At 35.3% G+C, this 19,258-nt stretch overlaps 1 long non-coding RNA gene across 1 annotated transcript; it reads right to left on the bottom strand.

The window, feature by feature from the left end:
• Positions 1-10,677: 10,677 nt before the first annotated feature.
• On the bottom strand, positions 10,678-14,115 carry LOC121407736. The gene is made up of 4 exons (XR_005968946.1): positions 13,518-14,115; positions 12,315-12,476; positions 11,919-12,030; positions 10,678-11,396 (listed from the first exon to the last, which is right to left on the bottom strand). It is a non-coding gene; the product is annotated as an uncharacterized LOC121407736 (long non-coding RNA).
• Positions 14,116-19,258: the final 5,143 nt, after the last annotated feature.

The following is a 19,258-nucleotide window of genomic DNA, read 5'->3' as shown; positions in this document are numbered from 1 at the left end:
AGGTTGTGGGTTCGAGTCCACCGCGAGAGGTTGACTGAAGCCTGCGTTGTGTGTAAACGTCTCTCCCCTATTCCATAGATGCAGGCTATGTTACAGTGGAAAACACTCCGTCACTCGCATAGGACCATAGAGATATAGCCTAATTAGTATACATCTCTATGCATAGGACATAATGATAATGACGCTGTTCTTGTATAGCGCATATCACATTATGTCATAACGTCCCTGTGCGCTTCCAAAGGACTGGGATATTATTACCCTGGCTTTATTAGCCCCGCAGCCTTTTACAGCGCCGTGGCATCCCACGACCTTCTGTTTCAAAGTCAGAAGGCTGATCCACTGGGCCACACGCTCTTAACACTCGGAGGTCCCGCGTAGATGATAGTCACCACGTACCTATGCAAGTGAAAGGACAAGTCCACCCCCAAAAGGTTTGTTTGAATAAAAAGAGAAAACTCCAACAAGCATAACACTGAAAATTTCATCAAAATCGGATGTAAAATAAGAAAGTTATTTTTTTAAGTTTCGCTTAATTTCACAAAACAGTTATATGCACATCTTGGTCGGTATGCAAATGAGGAGACTGATGACGTCATCCACTCACTATTTCTTTTGTATTTTATTATATGAAATGTGAAATATTCTAATTTTCTCCCCATTGTCAAGTGAAACAAAGATTAATTCCTCCATGAACATGTGGAACTACATTGTCTAGTACTATATGGTTCAGTCAAGTTGGTACTCATTTTCAAATTTGTAAAAAATGAAATATTGTATTATTCAAACAATAAAAAACAAAAGAGATAGTGAGTGATGGACATCATCGACTGGCTCATTTGCATGTCACTGGGTTGTGCATATCACTGTTTTGTGAAAATAAGTGAAACTTTAAAATGCCATAACTTTTTTATTTCACATCCGATTTTGATGAAATTTTCAGCGCTATGCTAGGTAGTTTAATTTGTCTCTATTTATTCAAATCAACATTTTTCTGGGGTGGACTTGACCTTTAAGAACCCGCTGCACATAAGTGTAGGGGGAATCCCCGGTGTAGTGGTCCACTTGAAATCCCTAATCATTTATTGAATTGAATTGAATTGAATTTATTACCAAATATTACTGTCAGGTACAATTACAAGGAATAGTACATCACATATAAACAAAACATTTGGTAATTGGAGCTAACATAATAGCAAGATGCTAATCGAGGTTAGCCCCAAATAATGTCATTATCATAGTTTAAACAATCAATATAACTAAATCTCAATATTGTACAACAAATTCAATACTAATTCTACTTATTACTGTTGCAGAAAGTTTCGATTATTTTCAGTGAACATATTTACACTATTTACAAGAAGAAAAATCTTAATTATTCACAAAATCTTTACATAGAATTATTTGTTTTCAGGCAGTATTTTACCATATCAAATTAATTATAATCTTCCAGTAGCATTAATTTTAACGATTTGCTAAATGTCCTACGACTGGGGGTGTTTCTAATATATACCGGGAGGAGAGACCTATACAAGTCATAGTGATTCAGTTCGCTTTTCGCCTCCCAGGCATGCACATGTGACGCCAAACAAATAATGGTAATAATGATAATAATCATATATTTTTATTATTTCCCTTTAGAGAAAATGACGCTCACATAGCCCCAATACCACTTGTCACGATCTATGCTTACATAGGTACCAACCCAAGATTTGCACAAGCAAGTGCTTAGTGAGCCACAGCTTGCTTATTTCTTGTCCAGGTTCTTCCAAACTTTCAACATTTCCTGTTTCTTATGTCAATTCTCAAGAGAAAGAGCAACTCCATTTTTTGAATTGACCCACTTTCACAGTTATGAGTGTATCTGCGGCGAATAGGATAAATATTTTTTTTAATGTACTTTGTTTTCCCATTAATGCTGTTTGGAACATCACCAGTTTTCCTGCAGTGGAGTAAGCGCCCCATTCCTATGTAATCATGATATTACCGGATTAGGACCTCAATCACTCACTGCTCGTAGCATAGGAGCGCATCTGTTCTGATTAAAGCATTCTTGCACATCAACTTATCTACTCTCACTTCCTACCTGATTTAAATTACAGACATAGAGTCGGTGTTTGACGGCTGCAATTTATAGATACAGAATGTGTTGGCCTATTCACACTTCTTCTTTCTCTCTCTCTCTCTCTCTCTGCCTAGATCTCTTCCTATCAAAGTGGGGGCTGACCATGCTAAAAATCACAGTTATATGGTCATTTTTACGTTTTTGTACACGGTTTTGGAAAAAAGTGGGGGCTGAAGCCCCCCCCCCGCCCCCGGTTCCGCGGCCCCTGCTCTTTACGTTTTTCCATTCTCTGTTTCCCCTTTTTTTCCCGCTCTCATCTCTCACTTTATGTCAAGACTCCTTTCCCTCTCTCTTTATTCTCCTATCATTGCCCTTCATTTTCTCTTTTCGGTTTCTCTACCTCTATCCATCACTCTTTCTCTTTCGCCCATTATCTCCTCTATCTTTAAAGGTCAAGACCACCTCAGAAAAATGTTAATTTGAATCAATAGAGAAAAATCAGACAAGCACAATGCTGAAGATTTCATCAAAATCTGATGTTAAAGAAGAAAGTTATGACATTTCAAAGTTTCTCTTATTTTTAACAAAATAGTTATATGAACGAGCCAGTTACATCCAAATGAGAGAGTTGATGATGTCACTCACTCACTATTTCTTTTGTTTTTTATTGTTTGAATTATACAATATTTCAATTTTTACGAATTTGACGATTAGGACCTCCTTGCCTGAAGCACAAAATGTTAAAAGAATGGAATGCCACGTGTTTAGGGAGGAATGAAACTTCATTTCACAGACAATGACGAGAAAATAAAATTATTTCATATTTCAAACATTAAAAAACAAAAGAAATAGTGAGTGAATGACATCATCGACTCTCTCATTTGGAGGTAGCTGGCTCGTTCATATAACTGTTTTTGTGAAATGAAGCGAAATTTTGAAATGTCATAACTTTCTTTAATATTTTACATCCGATTTTGATGAAATTTTCAGTGTTATGCTTGTTGAATTTTTCTCTTTTTATTCAAATCAAGTTTTTGTTGGGGTGGACTTGTCCTTTAAAGTCCCATCCCCAATGATAATAACATTGATAAAGAATCCTCGTGCTGCCAACATCCCAATATTCATGATATTGAACGATCCGAATGCACTTTGAACACGGGAACACATAATATCTCTCAAGTTCATGCTTTTATTATACTTCACAATCATGTCTGACAGGCAGATACGGACCTATTACATTTTTCTTCAAATGAAAACAAAATGAAAAAGAAATCATAACCCCGAGAGACAATGTAAAAATTCATTTTCGGTTCTGCCTGCAAGATTCTCGTCGGTAATGATTTCTGATGTAATCTCCTGGCGGCAATCGCCAAGATAATCCCGGAAAGAACCAAATGCAATTTTCGTGTCAAGCCCTCTACTTGAAAAGATCCTATAGCTTTTCACCATTGTCATGGCAACAACGTATCAAACCAAGAGTGCGTTTATTAAAGTCTTGACGGGAAGAATGTATTTTCCAAAAGCGAAACTTTATTTCATGTAATATAGGTTATTAAAATATGAAAAAATTATGTTGCTGACAAGCCTGCCACTGGACTTTTTATTTCAATAACTTTAGATCAACAATATTGGAGGATTGCAATTTGGAAAGATATAAACTTTTATCAGTCACAAACAGGGGCCACGACTGCAGGTAAAATAGCTTAATTTTAATGACTGAGTTAGACGTATGATAGCAGCTAGAATAAAACCCAGGTGAAAACTTTGTGCACCATTTTATTATGACACCATGTTCAATATTTTCAAGCATAAACTTATTAGGGTATTTGCAGTAGATGAAATTGTACTTTAAGGAGGTAATTACATCATCACGATAATATGGATAAGCTTTGTTGTACTGAGTTGTACACGCTAAGATATTTTTGCACCTATAAATAAAACTCTGTTATCACCTATTTTGGGGTGTAATCTTGCACCCTAAGTAGAACAATGTGCAAAAATGCACCTTTTATCATTAATATTTGCACCAAGTATTGCTCGTTTGATTCTTAAAAGGTGAACATTTTCACTGTTTAAGATTGGTTGACATTAAAAAGGGTTCAAAATGTGTATTTGTTACATATTCTTTTCTGCACCCTACTAGGGTGGTTAATGTCGTTTACTATACCCTTAAATTGCGTCCCCAATCCCCTTGCAATTCAAGCCACACAGCAAAAACTGCGGTGTTAACCGGTGTACATAGAGGACCACACCAGTTATTTTACACCGGTGTTAAATTGGTGGTGTTAGTTTTACACCTATAGGTGTTATTACAACACATTTTGTTGTTACATTTACACTCTTTGGTGTTATGTTTAATCTCTAGGGTGTAGTTTTAACACCTCAGGGTGTGGTCCTCTATTAACACCAATTGGTGTCAGTTTTAACACCGCATTTTTTTTACAGTGCACGTTCTCCAGAGTGTTGTTGTGTCTTGATTTTTTTCTCATTGCACAAACTGAAATATGTGACCTTCAGGGCCAGACGTGCCTTCTGATTAAGCCCCTCTTCCTGAGTCAAACATTCTTTAATTCACTGTCTTCTTCTTTAATGTCTTTTCAATTTAACCTCAACGTGTCATTAATGTTTTAATTTGCATCCGGGGACCCGCCCGGTGCCTTGTCGCCAGCCCCCGTTGACCTTTCATTCTTATCACTTAATCCCGAGGTGAAGTCACGCCTGTACGGGTAGCAGCGAATTAATACACGCACGATTAAAAAGTGTAGGCGACAGGTTCGGGGAGCGTCGAGAGTTTTAAAGGGGACTTGTTCGGATTAAAAAAACACATTACCCTTTCGCGTTCAATTAAGGTCTCGTTTAACGCCCTCTTACTTCGAGATGACGTGGAATCATGGCATAAGAGTTCTATCTTGGATGGATTAATTTTAACCCTCTTTGTCTATCCCGTAGTATACTATACTAGGTTCATATCTACCGTCGATAGCATTTACATCAGATGGCAAAATCCATATAATCATTAACATTTGCATGAATATACAAAATGCATAAATCAAAATGGTAAAAAAATAGTGACTTGAAAATGTACATGGCATAAAATATGGAATTTGTGATCAGTAATCAAACAATACACAGTTCTAGTTCCGTAGTTACTTCCAATTAAGTCAATATTCACATACATATAATGCCATTGAGGGCGTTTTTTTTATTAAGTTTTGCTTCGAAATAATTTTTCAATTTTCCTTCCCCTGTAGCGTTCCAAGTCTTTTCGTTTTGTTCCTGTTTCATGTTTTTATAAACAATAGAACTCATATGTCCTATAATGGACGTTGTATTGATCTGCGTTTCCCTAAGTTTTCGCATTTACAACAAAATCAAATACTTTTCATCTCAAATCATAGAGAAACTCCCAGTCACATGCACGGGTCTTTCATCGCTTCCTTTAAGCGGCCTAACCTCGACTTATCTCGCCATCGATACCTTCCGAAGTCCTCCTCGTTTTATTTTTCTCGATGTCGTCTTTCAAGTTTGTGTGTTGGTTCCTGCATGACTGGACACTCGTCTCAATCCAATCTGACATTCGATCCCCCATCCACTTCGTATATACCCTCCATTTCACCCGCTTTTTTTCTCTCATAACGTATGATTGCACGTAGACTTTATTTGTGACCAGTGACTTTGTACACGTCTAGGAATTCGTATTAGAGTGACATCAAATTTCAAACTGCTCCTGAGGGTATAGGGTTTGCTATACTGAATTACATTATCTTCGAAGAGATCATTTTAGGACTTATCCTATTGCGTTAGTCCGTGATTATTGTGTGAGAATTTCGATTTCTAATAGCAGACAAGCGACATTGCTTTTATATCGTTGATATAATTACAGCTGAATATTAAATATATAGAGGTGTCTTTCAGTCCAGCATCGTTTTTTTAATCATTTTTTTCCAGTAGTTTTGCATTTCTTTTGAAGATTCGTCGGTTCATTTTTCAATTATTTTCTCATTTTTTCTCTATTTCTAATCGTGATTTATTTTTACCATGAAATGCAGCTACATGTCACTATTCGAGAGAGAAAACACGGTTCATCATTAACAAAAAAGTGACAACTTTTTCGAAACTGTGTGCACCATAATTTTGTCTTTGAGAAAATAAAGTAGTCAAATAATGATTCAAACCATGCATTGTAGTACACTGCAAAAACTCCGGTGTTGATTTGACTCCAGCCCGGAGTGTCCACACCAGAGAAGTGTTAAAAACACAGGTTTTGGTATTAGTCTAACACCAGAAAGGTGTTTATAAAACACCAATTCGTTTTAAAACAGCATCGATGTGATTCCAAAATTGTGTTGTTTCAATACTTCTTTGGTGTTAAACCAACACCGGAGTTTTTACAGTGTATAAGTACTCAAAATGTGTCAAACTTTTCAACTCTTCCATAAAAGTCATAAACACAAACCCTTTCATATCCCCCGTCTGGAGGCTAAGGTTGCATCGTTTTGGGGTTCAAGGCATTTCATATCCAACACATCCAATGTGCAATGTTCTACACGCGATTTAAATTCAAAGTATCCATGGTGTCAGAGTATATAGCTGCACTATCTGAGGGTGCAAATCTGAACTTTCCTTCTCACATCGGTGGAAATGAAAGAGGGTGCTGTACAGGAAACGTTCAGCTGGGCAATACCACAGAATATATACCACCGACCCCCCCTAGAAATTGAACCTTCATGAAATGATTTGTATCCCTTTCTAGTTCATATGAATCGCTGTAATGATCTATTGTGAAGTGATACCTAGATTTCAAAGTCTCGATTCGCGCCACTATTAAAACGGTGGTCTTAATCAGGGGCGGATCCAGGATTTTCCAAAAGGGGGGGGGGCAGGTCCTTACTTGTGTATGGACGACATATTTTCATTAAAAATATTGACTATGACTCTCAAACGGGGGGATCCGCCACTGGTCTTAATCGTAGAGTAATCGTAGTGAACGTATCAGATCGTATTAGATCGTAATCAGATCGGTCGTGCCAATCTTATTGTTCGTATACAATTTGTGAATGGTCCAAAAATGATCGCGATCAATAATTTACGTAAGGCCTATAGTGGCGTACGCAACGGATCGCACCATGGTGAACGAGGTAAAGAATGGAAAAAGGTGAAAAGTCGGGCAAACCAAATTATTTGAATTGTACATAATTTTCCAGCTTATCGGAGTATACTTATATTCTCTCTTTTTACTTTCACCATGTCTGTTTAGATTCTACCATGCTAGCTGATAGCGATTCTCTCTAACACAAGGTGCTATCTGCATTCAGATTATAGTATCTTGGATGTTAGAATGAAAATCGAAGAATGTATTTATTTGAAGAAAGACGACATCTTGCCATAAATAATGGTCTTGAAATCATAGCTGCATTATTGTCAAACATCCGCAAAATAGTTGACTTTATAATGGTGATTAACGCTTCTGAAAATATGAATAAGTCTGTGTTCACTTATTCATAGGAATATCAGCCGAGAAACTAAGCTGCCTGACCAATATTTTTTTCATTTGATTAAATAATGATTAATGAATAGTCAGTGTGTCTTGAATTATTTAAATTTCTGCTATATATAACTGTAATACTTTTTATTCAAACGTAATGATGACTGACGTCATTGGACAAGAAGCTGATAATATTCAATTTGTGGTTAATAATGATTAACGTATCTTGAAATACACAAGTCAGCCTATAAGATTTCCTTTGAGTTATATTCAGGACATTTGTTGCTTATCCGAGAGATATTTTCCTTCAATTAATGAATCATTCTGTCCCCTGATTCCGTTGGGTCTTTTATTCACTCTTGGTTGTGGTTATGGTAATCGTTCTTGTTGAAAACAGCTAGACACCCACAACACCAGGATGAGGGATTGCTTGGTCAGGATGCGGTAATGAGGGGTGAGAGAAAGAGATGGAATGAAATGGATAGTGGAGAAATGGAGGTGAGAGATACGAGAGAGAAAATCAGAGAGACATAAACGGGAGAGAGAGAAAAAGGGGGTTGAGAGAAATGTGGAGTAAGAGACGGGTGGAGAGATCGAGATAGACAGTATAGAGGGGAAACCGAAACTTTGCTTATTCATATTGTTTTGTATTATTTTTATTATTGTTATGATTATCATATTAAGAATATTATTTTTCTTTATGAATGATTAACACGATACACTCTAAAAAATGGAATGTTAAATCAACATTTGAAAGGTTGGAGGAGTGACAACATTTTCTAAATGTTGCATTTACCACTTTAAATGGTTCTACCCAACACTTAAAATGTTGGATTTAGCTTTATACAAAGTTGGATGTAACATTTGGAAAAGGTTGTCACTCCTCCAACCTTTCAAATATTGATTTAACATTCCATTTTTAGAGTGTATGTTAAATGCATAACTAAGTTTACACCAAATAATAACCGTATTTCGCATACATTAAATTCCCGGGATACAATTGAACTTCATTTGCGTTCCTAGAAAAATTTGCATCTACTTTCTTTATAAATACCATGACTATAATCTGATGGTAATTGCCAATGATTTTCAAATGTCAAGTTGTATAGGTTTCTTAATTGTACTTATTGCCTTTCGAATTCAATACAGGCATGTCAAATATTATTGTCAACCAGTTTCACTGTCAATAAGCTCCAAAAATAACATCTTGCACGTATGCTTCCAACGGCAGTGAGGCAGTATATGAAAGCTGTATATAGAGCTCGGTATAATGCACTGAAAAATCTCCGGTGTTGATTTAACACCAGCCCGGAATCTATGTATGTCCACACCAGGTAGTGTTAAACAACACCAGTTTGGTTTTGGTCCAACACCAGATACGTGCGCATTCAACACCAATTGGTATTAAAACAGCATAGGTTTGATTCCAAACTGCACTGAAAACCAAAATTGGTCGCCAGACTAGTTTAAAGTTAGTCCAGATGGTGCCCACCTGGACTAGCTATAAGTTAGTCTGCTTTGCTGGACTAGCATGATGGACTAGTTTTGCTTAGTCCATCTTGCTAGACTAGCCTTTCATTAGTCGGTTGACTAGCATGTTCCTAGTCAAGCGACCAGTTTAACGTTAGTCATGCAAGCCTGACTAGTTTGATGCTAGTCCAGCGACTAGTTATTGGTTAGTCCAGCGAGCTGGACTAACATACAGCTAGTCGCTCGACTAGTTATTGACTAGTTTTAAGTTGGTCCAAATGGTGCCCACTTGGACTAACTTCAAGTTAGTCTTGCTGCTGGACTAAATGATGTTAGTCCACCAAGCTGGACTAGGTTGCTGAACTAGCATGTTTCGGTGCGTCAAGCTGGACTAGGTTGCATTACTAGCATGACGGACTAACTTGACGGACTAGCCATGAATGATCCAGAAAACCTAGCCGCGCCTTCAGACGTTCCCACCACGTTGCTAGACATCGCTAAAATAAGAATGAAAATATTTTCGAGGAACAAAATAAGAAATCAAGAAAATTTGTAAATTTATTTACAGTAACAATACAGTTTTATTATCCAAATATCATATATTTCCAAGACATTAAAGTAATATCACATCATCAAAATAATGGCATCCAGATGGGCTAGAGCATTATTTTAGACAAATTATTTCTCACTATTAAAGTAGAAAAAATACCTCCTTGACAGTATTAATTAATCAATGCATTCTTTACAATAAATTCTTTTGAATTTGTTATTTGTTCACAAGAAAATAATATCAACCCCATATCATCTGACTGCCAATGAAATTAAACTTCCAAACATATATGCAAAATCTAACCTATTTACTTTTCCAAATGAAGATGTTCCTTCTAGATTTAAACATATATTATTAGGACGTGCAGTTTAATGCGCACTACATACTACGATTATTTGACGATTTGTTTTTCTTTTAACAAGGTTATGTAAACCATCATATTCAAATTCTTTCTTTCAATTTAAATAATGAGATTGAAAAAATCTTTACAAAATATATAGCAAAAGAAAGTAAAATAAAATGTACATATTGTAGAATTAATCGTAGATTAAAAAAAACACGGTAAAAACGTAACAGAGGAAAGAAATAAATAAAGTATTAAATACTAAATATTCAAAATCAATACACCGAGCATAGTTTGCATGTACATTAGTGGAATCCCCACTCTAGACAGGCGTAAACTTGAAAACATTAGAAAAGCGTTAAAAATATTGCATATTTATATACATTAAATACAATCATTGCAAAAAAAAAGTAAATCAAAATGAATTCGAATAAAAAATCAAATAAAATTTGTAAAGTTGTAATTATAATCATTAATTAGATTTCAGTCTCGATACAGGGAATATGTATATTTTGTTGAAAAATATGGCAGTAGGAAAATGACTCAAAGGTTGATATTCAATTGAAGGACTTCAAATATGAAAATATACATATGACAACTTTATCATTTCTGGAAGTTTACTTGCTTACTTTTGTTCGATGTGTTTCTGTAAACATGAGTTTTGTACATTGCAGTATGTTATCATGCTCCTCATGAAAATATCAACAAAATAATTTTGATACAAATTCAAGGTATAGAAGGACAATTTTGGTTTTGTACTCGAGTGACAGAATTATGAAAAAATACATAATACAAATTAATAGTCAGATGAATTCCTTTGTGAAAAGGGTGATAAAATGTAGATAATACAAATTACAGAATTTGGTATGTACAAACTGTTGCTGTCCAAATAAATAAAAAAGAACTAATGTTTTGCTCTGTAATGTCATAACACAAACATTTGCATTTGTTTATTACGCAAAAGGAAACCTTTTCAAACTTAGTCATATACCCAGAGCATCCCACAATAAACTTGGTGTCTGATTAAGAAAACACTATTTAGATTTGAATTTGTGAAAACCAACATTTTATAATACAGATTTAAAATAAATCTGATATTGTTTGGAATATCAGATTTATCTTAAATTATTATTATTGTATGGAATAAACCTTAACCAAAATTATTAGGACACTAGAGTGTTTGATTATACTAGATTTCAGCAATAAAGAATTAACACAAATAGATATAGAAGGTTAATTATCTTAACTCACTGCATGTTTGATTTATAGTTAATGTAAATATGGGCCGTGGACTGTTGTCTCCATCCTGAATATCTAATAAGATCTTTGCATAAATATGAGAGTCTTACTTAGGCAAGTGGGATATTGAAAATAGACGATATAAAACGAACAGATCGACATCGTGGCCTCTGACAGAAGGTCGAGCGATTTGGTGATTGTGAGGATTGTGTTCCGTGTCCGTCTGGAGGTGTAAGGGATTCTGTGACTGTTCAGATAAATGATATAACAGACGATGGAAATGACAATTAGAGTGATAGAAACAATTGGAAAATCAGAAAGATGAAATCGATATTATTCAGAGTTAGCAGCATGTGCTGGCGAGGAAGGCACCACTACGAAAATCATAGTAATAGTATATACATGTATCTTTTTTGTCATAAAAAAATCGTAATTGTCATATAGAAAGAGATGACCCCTGTATCTTACGTCATAATTACATGGACTATGAATAGTTTTCATACAGTCTGATACTTGTGCAGAAATCCCCTTAAAAAAAATTGCCTCATAGCTAGCTATCACATTATAAACATACCGAATCCTAAAGACTAATGTAACTAATGTTTCCATAAGAATGTGTTTATTAAAATTGAAGAGAACATGGGAGTTAGATGTTAAATGTGGAAGGAACTTCATCAGAAATTTCACAATGTTTCATTTTTGTTAAATCATATCAATATTAAGGAAATGTGAAGGAAAGCAAAACATTACACATAGAAATTTAACTAACCTCAGTTCTGGTGACACAAAGAGATCATTAAATTTCCATGAACATGCTGAAGAAGTCATGTTGTTGCCAAGGATGGGTCCACTGCTTATGTCATTGCTTCTAGAATGCTTAACTGAAAAAGAAGAACAGATGTTCAATTATTATATTCATTTTATTTCTTTTTATCAATCGACGCAGAATATGTCAGGTACAATAAACAATAAAAACATTTCATGACAACTCCTTTACACCATTAAGAACAACAGTGAAACATTGTTTTGTACAGTATCTTCAGTGGTATATGATGATGGTCAACTTGTCAGTAATTAATCATTTATAATGTTTTTTTATTCTGCCTATTCTTTTAAAATGTAAATCGTTTGTAAGCAGCAGATAAGCATAGAAGTGCTTCCTCACCTTCTCTTCCTCCCAGACCTCTATCGTCTATAGATGATTGGTATGCTTCTTCTTGCCATTCCCAAATTTAATCGATGAGTTAGACGTTTTTGCGAACCCATTTTCAATGATCGGCATATACGATATTTCTTTATTCTGTAGACGACCCATCTCTGTAGATAACTGTGTAAAAGAAAAAAAATCATCATCATCGTTTTACTACAGAATCAGTGCGTCTCATTGGGTTGTTGTTTCTTATGTGATAAACAAAATAATTAACTAGCTCCTGCAGTTCGCCATCGTCATTTGTAACATATAAACATTGATTTTATGCTTATGGGTCTTTTAAATCACTCGTGGGTTATGTAAAAAGGGATAAACCTATCGATTTTCATCTACTTGCATCAGTTCATTTATATAAGCCACTTCTTCGTGAACATTTGCCTAATAATGGACATAGATTATTCTAAAAACTGCCTACAGTAGGCTCCAATTTCAATTTTTTTTGGTGAGATTCTGAATAAAGAATTTTTCTTTCCTTTCCATAAGTGGTACAAGTATAAAAGTATCAAACCCAACACAATCCAACTGACAATGGGGGAACGCGTAAAACATTCCATTCAAAGACTGCTTTCCAAATACAAAGATCCAGCTAATGGAAACTTAATAAAAAATTATATAAGCCTACCTAATATTCCAGATATCACAAATAAAATATAAAACTAATGATAGCTACTGAACAATTATAATTATTTTCACAATACCATATCTAATCTTACAAAATTCAGAAAGAAACACAAAGAATTTCCTTTCCTACATGCATGTAGAAAAGACAACAATCTCAAATAACTTGGGCTACGAGTATGTATGACATATTTTTGAATTTCCTTCAAAAAAGATGCATTTCTGATACTTTAGTTAATTTCAAAAGTTCCACAAATCAATTTAATGCGTATTTGCTAGTGAAGAGTCAAAAAATATAACCGAAAACCCCCAGCCGAAGTTATCGGCACTATACTCTCCTATATAAGAATACGAAAATTCTCACACTCCTCTCACACACTTCACTTATAATTATTGGAAACACTTAACGGGCATGCAGTGACATATTTGTGCCGTTGCTGTGTGAAATATGCTCTTCGTCCTCTCCCAGATTTGTCTCTTTAGGATCATGCATGCATTATATCGATTTTAATCTTTAAAAAGGAGGAAAATTGTACTTACTTTGAATTTTCGATATGGTTCGACTGATTCTAGAAAACAGGCAAAAGATACAGGCTTTCAGTAGAAGAACTTCAGACTTGCTTCCCTGATCGTATCACACAGCGAAATGATGACCCAAATGATGCATTGTTTGTGAAAGCGTTAATTTGAGCGGGCAATTTCCAACTGAAACAAAAGCTGGCTTAGGATTGGTCTTTGTATCCAAATAAGCAACTTCTTTGTAGTGCTCAGTGCTACTGCATGTTGACAGTAATGCATGTGTTTGCTTTTCGGGTTATTCAATGCACAGGCTCAGATTCCAGTTAGGCCTACCTGTAAACACTGATTGTGGGACATGGGTTAAATGTGCCTATAGGCAACATCTTGAAAGAATCAGAACATTAATTGCATGTTGCTCATCTTTCATCCGATCTTTTTTTTTTGCTTTCATGCACTTCATGATAATCATTGATTTTTGTTAGAACTTTCTTCATTATTCAACAGATGTCTTGAATCAAGATCCGTGTCGTACTTTGAGCCGCAGGTTATTCACTATAATCATGATTCTGTGAAAGTGCTAAAATACCTAATCTTTTCTAATAAATATTTTTTTAGGCGTACTAATCATAATACATAAATTACAATAGAGGACAATGGTATATCCAAGAGCTTTCTTCTTTTTTTGTGGTGGAGCCAAACATACTTTAGTTTAAAAAAAAAGTAAAAGCTATTTTATTTTCAGCATCTGACTTGCCTTGCCTCAAATTCGACAACCCAGGCTGGATTCACTATTAAGACAAGCAGGAAACCTTGCCTGACAACCTATCTCGATTTACATAACTCAAACTAGACTGTACTGCTTGACAAGCTAAAAGCTAGTCTGTCTAGATTGACAAGTCATAAACTAGTCATCCCTGCTTGACAAGCCCGAAGCTAGTCAGTCTGGCTTGACAAGCTACAAGCTAGTCCGTCCTGTTTGACAAGCTAAATGCTAGTCTGTCTCGAATGACAAGCCTTGAACTAGTCAGTCCTGCTTGACAAGTCAGAAGCTAGTCAATCTGGCTTGACAAGTTACACGCTAGTTCGTCCTGTCTGACAAGCTTAATGCTAGTCTGTCTCGATTGACAAGCGATAAACTAGTCCGTCCTGCTTGACAAACCAGAAGCTAGTCCGTCCCTAAACTAGTCCAGCACAGAAAAGGACATTAGTCGAGCAATTTCGACTAATTTCAAGCTAGTCCAGCAGGCCGAAAGCTTGTCTTAGAGGCTGGACTAGTTTAAAATGCAGGTTTTTCCTAGTCCAGCAGCCTCGACTAACATGCCAGACTAGTTAAAGCCTAGTCGAGCCTCCGCTGGACTAGTTTAGGTTTTCAGTGTGGTGTAATTTTAATACTTCTCTGGTGTGGACATGTAGATTCCGGGCTGGTGTTAATTCAACACCCGAGTTTTTGCAGTGCGGAGGGAAAGGACACGGGAGAGTGAGTTAAAGGAGAAGATAAATTATAGTGAGAGGGGTGGGGCTAAAAGAAATGTTGACGCAAAGAAAGCGAGAAAAGGAAAGAAAGGGCGTCGACATTTAAAAATGGTGACTTTCTCCTGTTAAACTCGGAAAATTGCCAAAATGGACTTATAACGATGTCACCGCAGACGCCACTAAACATGTCAAAATGTCTGCTTCATTGGAGAGTTAGATGTGTTAGATAAATGGATGAAGTGGTGGTTAGCGTAAAGATAGAGTAGCAACTTGTCTGATACAATGGAGTTAACAGGTTTTATTGCTCGAAGGAACAGAAATTAAACTTCTTCACAAGTCCTGTATGCTGGAGTTTGTTTCGAATTTTAAACCGTCAATTGCTACTTGGCAGAGGTTTGACGGATAAATTGTTTTGTGGTTTAAAACATGTTTTATTTACTGACGGCATGTTGAGTTCCCTCATATGAGCTCATATGATGTCATCCATCATCAGAAAAGTTTTGTCAGATCAGTAAAAATGTGTGGCTCAAATTTGACTAGATTATTTAAGACATTTGAAAATCCGTCATCACGTTTTCTTGTTTCAAATCTAAGTATTTAGAAAAAGATGCGTTCAAATGATTCAGATTACCCTGTAATTCACCACCTAATGTGGATTTTTTTTCTTTCTCTCTAGCCTGGGAAATAGGTGGAGCTTTGATATTTCAATGTCCCACTATGATGTACAGTATAATGTGGATGAGAGTGTCACGTGACCTGTTGACAAAATGACACTCAATGATCACAGGTGCAAACCCAGTGGAGTAGAAGATCAAGAGTAATTATAGTCGTAAAATGAAAAAGATACGGGAAGAGGTAAAGATAATGTTAATTAAAGTTAATGAGAATTAGGCATGAGAAGGATAGGAGGGTGAAAGCAATTTATACCACACTCTACAAAATGTTGAGTAAAAGGTTACCAATATTGGGTTGTAATGCATTATCCATGTTTATTGGGTCAATAAATGCACGTTTCATATAATTTTCACAAAGCATTGAGTAAAATTTACAGAGCATTATTCTATCCGCCAAAAAAAACCACATGCATGTTCGATTTCAAGATTTTATTGGGGCATATTTTTATTAGTTTATACATAACTATGCATTTCATGAAATGAAGCAATATCAACGAAATTACTAACAATTAGAATATGCATTCTCTCAAATATTTCTTATACCCATGCGATTGGAAAAAAGGAGCATAAGTAATGATATTATTATTCACCATTATTTTGCATCATTTCACCGTCTTTTTTGGGGGCATAATTGTTAAAATCCCATAGGTCTCGTTTTTAGCAAGCTCAGTCAAAATGGACGTGCAGACGAAAGCTGGACGATGACCAGCCACCAGGCTGGATGATGAAAGCATTTTGGCTTTAAATTACACGACAGACCGACCAGTGAGTATGATTGTGATAATGTTCGTTCTGATTCAAGCAAGGCGCTTCGATGGACTCCGCTTTAGCGAATGTCCTATCGCGTTCATCAAATCTTTAATTATTTACCCCAAAACAAATGTTCAGGGCGCGGAAACATAAAGCTTAGCGATTGGTCTTTGAGCTGATATTTACCATTGATCATACACATATTATACACAAAGCAATCAATCGGAGAAATCAATCCTACTACCAAGCTATACACTGTTAAAAACGTGATTTTACAGAAAAAAAGGAAGATTTTGCAGAAAGAAAAAACAGAATCATTCTGTAAATTCATAAAACAGGAATTTTTCTGCAATTTAACAGGTCTGTTTAAAAAGGGAAAAGGGTGTTTTATTGAGGGAAATTTGAAGATTCCATACACCAAATACCAATATCCTGTAAGATTACGCAATCTGGTAAGATTACAGGTGTTCTCGAGACTCTGCAGGAACTTCTTTTATTTTAAGGATAAATTTTGTAACAGTGTAATAGGTTACCGGTCCCTGAACACTTAAATAATGAAATAACAATTAAATAATCAAAGATTTGATGAACGCTATAGGACATTGGCTACAGAGAGAAGTTCATCGTAGCCCCTTGCTAGAACGAACATTATCGCACTAATACTCCCTGATCGATCTGTCATGTAATTTAAAGCGAAAATGCTTTCATCATCCAGCCTGGAGATGGCTGGTCAAACGTCCAGGATTCGTCTGGTTGTGGACGGATAATGGATCCAAGTGTTGACCTCTTAATGGCAACCACTTCCGATCTTCACCCACAATTTCACGCCAATGCTGTTGTCGTTGGTCCAAATATTGGATGAGAGCAAAAACAAACTTCTCCTCGCGTTCCCCTCATTTCTCTATTTAGAGTCTCTCGTGTGTTTACATTGCCGAGAATTTATGTGGTATTTTTAGATATTTGTATTTATTTCCAACTTGTGACGTTTAGTATTACGTATATACTGTCTGGTAATTTGTAATATAAGTTACACAGTTGAAACCATTATTAGTATATTACAATGTATTTTTGCATCCATTGAATGATGTCCATGTTATTTATTCAATAGGCCGAATAATGATATCCCCTCGTCTCGCCCCCTTGAAAATATTAACATTACAATTTTGACATTTGTCAAATAGTTGAAGTGCAGTTTGCGTATATATTAAAGTTGCAAAATGTACTCAAAATGGCTTCGGGTACCTTATAGGTGCAGCTACATTGTGCCTTAAAAGGCATAGTGAAGTTTCAAAAGAATCACCATTATACATAGCAACATTGCAGTGTGGCATCTGCATGCAAGATCCAAAGTTGATCCTTTGAGCACTCATGATTATAAACCTGGTTGAGAGTCAGACAAAATCTTTATTATGAAAACGGAAGATTATTCCTCTATTTCTTATTTGAGGCAATTCTACCATTGTATCCATCTCGATGGCCTTTCAGTCGCCGAATGTTAACATGCTCTCCATTGATCAATAAAGGAGTCTTGATGACGTTGTATTCGTTCACAGGTCAATGAGCGGTATCTGCTGGGAAATCACCTAGCTCTTTGCTGATTTCCTTTTAAAAATTCAAACCTCTCCTCACCATTAATCACGCGCTGAGGGGGACACCGGAGATGCATGAGATGTATATCTACCGAAGAGGTTGACTTGAGTTCATTCGAACGTTGCAGAATTCCTCTTACAGGAAGCGCGGGAAAATTCTCTCTCACCAAATTTTGCTATCTTGGGTTTATGTATAAATATTTTCTTTTTTAAGCAATAATGGCATAATGTACATGATAATAATTATGATGTCAATTATTGCAAGGACACAGTAATGAAATATTTCGTGTCACTCGTTACTAATAACTTCGGAAGCTAAACTGGTAAATAGTTTTCGTCATGTAATTTAAAAGGACGATTTCGTTGTATTTATTGTGTAATAAATTTCTCGATATGATAAAAAAATGTTTTATTTTAATAACCTTTCTGTTTTGAACTCGGCCACGCTCATTATATGATGTTGACCATGTACAGACGATCATTTAATGCTTGTCATGTACTCATGTTGTACTTCTGTAAAATATAGTATTTTTTATTCTTTTGACATTTTAAAACACATTCTATGAATTTTACTCCCTCTTTATACTATACTAGTGAAAATCAACAGTTTTGAGAAAATAGATCAAGTGCGACAATTTTCCTCGAAAATTATCGAATAATGTCATTTCAAACAAACAATTACAGTGTCCATTATATTTAGATATAACGAATACAAACCAGATATTACATTTGAAATATTGTTGGATATTATGGTAAAATTTGAAAAATATTTATTTATTTTCAAAAATCATTTTTATTTGGTATAACCATCTCAAATTCATATACGGAGTAACACATTCTTTTATAATTAAGTCTAGCAGCGATGTAGAATAACGGTGTACAGTATATGGATAAGTTATCTTTTTGATAAAAATTACATTAACAGCAACAAAAGAAACAACGGGAAGAAACATAACAGAGCACTACTACAAACAAGATTTGTGTTTAAATAACCCTAAATCTAATCAATTCAATTTTCAAACAAACCTATGCCTGTTGTCCCTATAAGAAATATATTTTTTCCTGCAATAAACGAGCCAAAAGATGGCTACATAGATAAAAAGTTTTCTTTGCTACACTAATGCAATGATTCAATAACACGTTATTTATTTTAAATTCAAGTAAAATCTCTTCATCCTCTACTTGAATAAATTCTTTCTTTAAATTTAGTATGCCTCCATTTTAGAAAAATCGTTCCAGAAATCTTGTGTATGCGAGCATTCTATTAACAGATGTT

Source organism: Lytechinus variegatus, chromosome 2 (genome assembly GCF_018143015.1).
Source record: "Lytechinus variegatus isolate NC3 chromosome 2, Lvar_3.0, whole genome shotgun sequence".
NCBI classification, from domain to species: domain Eukaryota; kingdom Metazoa; phylum Echinodermata; class Echinoidea; order Temnopleuroida; family Toxopneustidae; genus Lytechinus; species Lytechinus variegatus.
This window is presented reverse-complemented; position numbering and strand designations above follow the sequence as displayed.